At 35.6% G+C, this 5,276-nt stretch overlaps 1 long non-coding RNA gene across 1 annotated transcript; it reads right to left on the bottom strand.

The window, feature by feature from the left end:
• Positions 1-393: 393 nt before the first annotated feature.
• Positions 394-1,236, bottom strand: LOC141369195 (uncharacterized). The gene is made up of 2 exons (XR_012372774.1): positions 1,100-1,236; positions 394-600 (listed from the first exon to the last, which is right to left on the bottom strand). It is a non-coding gene; the product is annotated as an uncharacterized lncRNA (long non-coding RNA).
• Positions 1,237-5,276: the final 4,040 nt, after the last annotated feature.

The following is a 5,276-nucleotide window of genomic DNA, read 5'->3' as shown; positions in this document are numbered from 1 at the left end:
TGATTAATGCTAAATGCTACACTGTAAAAAATAAATTGTTGGCTCAATGAATTATTTTTTAGTAACTAGTTCCACAGAAATTTTACGTTCACTCAATTTCTGTCTCCAAAGTGTTACCTGGATTGATGTTTTTTAGTTGGCCCAAATTTGACTCAAATATAAAAAAGTATGTTGGCTCAATTAGCTTTATAGTTCATTCAACTAAAATGTTTTAATCAGTTGAATCTTTAAAAACTTACAGCAAAGACTCTGTCAATTAAAATTTAAGTATTTACTCAATGTTTTATGTGTTACTTCAATTAATATTTATTATTTGGGATTTTTTTAATAACATTTTTAAATGATTTACCAAATAATTTATGCTGGTGTTGTAAACAAAATAATTCACTTCAGTCACATAAAAACAAAAGCTTTTTATTCACTTATCATACAGACTGAACATACAGAATTAAGTCTTCTTTAAATAGAGGGCATAAAACATTCCAAAAAGCCTCCAAAGTCAGTCAGAACATCTCCAGGGCCATTTAGGAGAGTTTCCTCAGCCAGTCCAAGCAGAGACTGTCTCGCTATGTCTCGGGTCTGCCTCTCATATCATCCGCTCTGGTTTAATAAACAGAGGAATATAAACACACACACACATACATAAATAACATGTTAAATATAATAAAATTTGACGGTGAAAGACTTTATTCCCTTAATAACGTTAATGTTAGGCCAAATTTCCCTCAGCCATCACACATAATTAAACACTATTGGGCGGTTTCTCGGACAGGGCTTTTCACTGACTAAAATAAATTACTGACACCTCTTAACATATGAGTGCTATTGTTTTGTCTCAAAATGCACGCCAGTATTGTATTATATAAGGTTTGTTTGTAAAAATGTCCCAATTATAATAAAGACCGAGTTCTAAACTCTGTCCGGTAAACCAACCCTATCCAGGCTTTTTATCTTAACTAATATAGCTCCACTTTACTTCGGACACAACATAACACACTTCTAATATATCTTTACAAAAATATCATTACAAAAACGTCGAGTATTTGCGTCTTTGCCAATTAATATATTCTAAAATTAACATTTAATTACAAACACTTACCTGACGTGAACTTGAGGAAACGGCTGACTTGTGTCCTTCCTTGTGTGAATCAGTAAGTGATTCCAGCTGTTGCGTGCGGATTGATCTCAGAAGAAATGACCTGTGATCCAGATCCTTCCGAGTTATAACATTTTAAATTCAAAATACACAGACGCACGCGCATACATACATACATACGCGCGAGTACGCGCGCGCGCACACACGCACGCACACGGGTACACACACGGGTATATTTAGAAGTTTTAAGATTGTTATGATATTGGGACTATTTCTCCACTCGCACCTTCAGCTCTGAAGTTCAAATTCGCAGGCAGTACGCAGCCCAGTTATAACAAATGTGAAAGATATGAATATCATTCAACAGCGATATCATTTAAGTGCAATCCTAAAATATGATTTAAAACATACCGGTAAACCTTTTATTATTAAGTATAAGAAATTAAAATGAATTAAATCGCATGTTTAAACGCCACAGAGATATCAGAGCCAGCAGTCGATTTCTGATGGGCTTGCCGAGGAGAGGCTGCGCTGGGCGGGGTGTGAGCACTTAAGTGTCTGTGATTTTCTGGAGCTCATCTGGAGCTCTTCTCCGTCCGAAAGTGTCCGAGCACATTTTTAAATAGACGCTATCTATATTAACCGACCGCATATTTAAACTTAAAGCACATACATTCACGCCTGAACAACTCTTAAAATTACATTTTGTTACCAAATAACAGTAATATTATGAGCATTTTGTTGTCAGGAAACATAGCTGTCATAAGTCCACATATTGACCAGATTTGTCTTAATTAGTTCAGTCAACATAGCCATTCTGAATGTTGACTGAATTTGAAAATAACAATTCACTTCATGTTTTAAACACAGATTTATGTAAACTTAAAATAATATGTCTACTCAACTAAGCCCAAACAAGAAAATTGGTTTAACTTATATATTTTTGCCCTTCCAACATTTCATTAATTGGATTTTTTACAGTGTAGCGTTAAGGCTGAAGTTCTACCATTGACGTTACAGTTACGTTTTGCAGGTCCATACTGAAAAAAACTTACCACTCAGAAATTTCTATTTACAATCTCCAAACAATTGTTTATTCCTCAAAATCTGTATCTTTGTCTGATACAGCCTCAAGCACAAGGTGTACACACACATCTATTCAAAAGAGCTGCTCTGCACATTATTATTCATGATCCTTTCAAATAAGGTAATAACAGACCATTTAAATGGACATGTAAAACCATCTCTGGATAATTTTTGCACTTAATAAAGTCGAATACCTTCTGTGTATATATCAGAGAACAGTGTAACATATTGTATTAATGCATTCTTTGGCACCTTTAAATTACACATCATGATTAACAATATATAAGCATCAAATAGTTTAAGAAAATATAAAGCAACTAAGACTTATTTTTAACTACTGAATTGTGGGCACCATGCATAGAATAAAAATGTATAATACTAATTGTAAGCATTAAATGCTAAAAATGCCTAGACAATGTTCACCTAATTTACTTCCATCATTTCTTACCTGTTTGTAACTCTCCAACAACTCTCTGCCTCCTGTGACCTATTCAGTCGCTTTTCCAACTGTTTGCTTTCCCTGTCCTCCAGCATCTATCCATTTATAAGCAAACAAGCATGTCTATAAATAGAATTTATTTATCTGATTTGTGTATATTAGGCTACTGTAACGTTATATAGATTTTATGCATTGCAACACTAATCTTGCTTGCAATCATATCACGATTATCACCCAATATTAATGTTAGAAAGGTCATAAATATAGACCTTTTATTCAGTAAATGTGTTATTTATGACAGTCAACAAAAAACTCAATTACTTCATTGCCCATGGGCACGGCTTGCAAGCAATCTCTTCAATTATAAACGGGATAGTCGTTAACGTTAGCTAATTTTAGACGGCAAATTCCCTCAGATATGGACATTAAATGCATATGCAGGCTATCAAACAAGTCAAACCATACCAAAAATACTTTACATACGATTCTACGTGGGATGTTTAAAGATTTTGAGTTTACCTCAGTCTCTGTCTGACACGTGCATGCGCCTATGCGTTTTCCATATCAAAGTAATTAAACTGAACAGCTGGCAACGCACTTACGACGGGGCTACAGCGCATGCGCAGAAAACCAACCGAATAAAAACTTATAAAATCAAACTGCTTCTTTTTTATAATGCACCATGCCCTGCTGTTTTCATTTTTATTTTCAAAAGTGAAAAAGAATACTTTTAAAAATATGTTTTGATAATTTGATAGTTAATAGTTTAAGGGGCTGGTATGGCAGTCTAGACCCAGCAAGCAAATTTAACCCCTTATGGAACGGCTGAAATTCCACAAGGGGGCGTATTTGTTCCTCAGACGTTGCACCATTCATTATAAATCGTGAATGAAAAGTGAGATTCGAACGAATGTCCGTTAGTGGTTCTTACACTTTTTCAGCGTGTGGCCCCCCTTACGTACGGCACATTCCTTCGCGGCCCCTCCAAAGAAAATTTATGGCAAAAAACTGTTCTAAAACTCAATTTTAATTAAACAAAACATATTGAATTATACAAAGTAGTGCTGTTGGTTAGTATACTTAGTTTTTTTTTTTATGTTTAATTGCACAAATTCATGATAAATTAATTATTTTATAAAATGTCACAAAACTGGGGCCCCCCTGGCACCATCTCGCGGCCCCTCTGGGGGCCCTGGCCCCCAGTTTGAGAACCACTGCGTTAGTGAACTAATTGTATACACTATTTATATCGTAATTCGGTCAGAAACGTCAAGATTGTGAGATGAACAAATCGTTTTGGATTAAAATGCTTAAATATATTCCATTTCCTTGGACTTTTGGGGATTTATGAACAATCTGTTTTGGACAATTTCACCGAAGCGGAAGACATCTAATAGCCGTCCAAACACAGCCCAGACGTAGAGGCTACAATAAGACAAATTTCAGGATGTCAAAATTAAAATATGTCTAACCATAGCCCAAAAATCAATACTTACATTATGAAATATCATGCATCTTGCTCTTGCTGGTATGCTGTTTTTTCAGCAGGGACTACATTTATATAAATATATATTTTTTAAATGTAGTGTTGCTTGAACATCAAAGCACTCAATTATAATGCTAGGGCGGTGTGCTGGATGATTGCCAGGCCATTGGAATGCAGTCACTAAAATGTTCCATGTTTGGGAATATTGGGATTTCTGGATGCTTGCACCTTAAAAGTCTTATAATAGTCTAGTCCCTGCTCCCTGGATATGCTAAATCTTTCCCTAAACTTGGCAGGATTTGATGTAGTAAACAGTTACACACTGGAATTTCATACTTTGTCTACATCTCTACCCACGAGTATTGGCAATAGTTGTCAAGAGTGATGCAAGTCTTAGCAAGCATCAACAATGAAATGAGGCATGTTAGATGTCCACAACGTTTTAAGCTTTTATATGATCCATTGCAATATCATACAGAATGTATTACTACTAATGTCAACATTAAATACTGACCCCTTCTGAAAAATCCAGCATAAGCTGGTGAGCTGGTTTTAGCTGGTATCCCAGCTGGTGTAGCAAGCTGGTCTAGCTGTGTTTTGGTCACTTTTTAAGATGGTCTAGCTGGACTTAGCTGGTCAGGCTGGAAAACCAGCTGATCCACCAGTTTGACCAGCCTTTCCAGGCTGGGAGGACCAGCTTAAACAAGCTTAAAACCAGCTTCCAGGTTTTAGCTGGATTTTTCAGTAGGGCTGAAGTTTATCAGTAACTCAATTGCATGATAATCCTTTTACTAGCAAAACCAAGGTCATGGGTTTAAATGCAATGGAAGTCATGCACATACTGATTAAATAATTTATAGCCTGAATGCACTGTATTCGTTGCTTTGTATAAAAGTGTTTTTTCCTGATGTAGCAATTAAAAAACCTTTTACAAGATCCTTTAGTACGGGATCCCTTAGAGATGCGCTGTGTTGGGACTTGAACTAACATTGAAATATCTAGTAAGGGCTGTAGACTTTGTATCAAACTTCCTGACAATCTGTATTTATTATTATCTAATGAATTTATTTAAACTGTAATGCTCTAGTTGTACCTACTTAGTGCCTATTTCATTTAGTAGTACGCATCACCGATCACAGTCCACTTTGCATGCAAAATAGAAGCCTTGA

Source organism: Misgurnus anguillicaudatus, chromosome 12 (assembly GCF_027580225.2).
Source record: "Misgurnus anguillicaudatus chromosome 12, ASM2758022v2, whole genome shotgun sequence".
NCBI classification, from domain to species: domain Eukaryota; kingdom Metazoa; phylum Chordata; class Actinopteri; order Cypriniformes; family Cobitidae; genus Misgurnus; species Misgurnus anguillicaudatus.
This window is presented reverse-complemented; position numbering and strand designations above follow the sequence as displayed.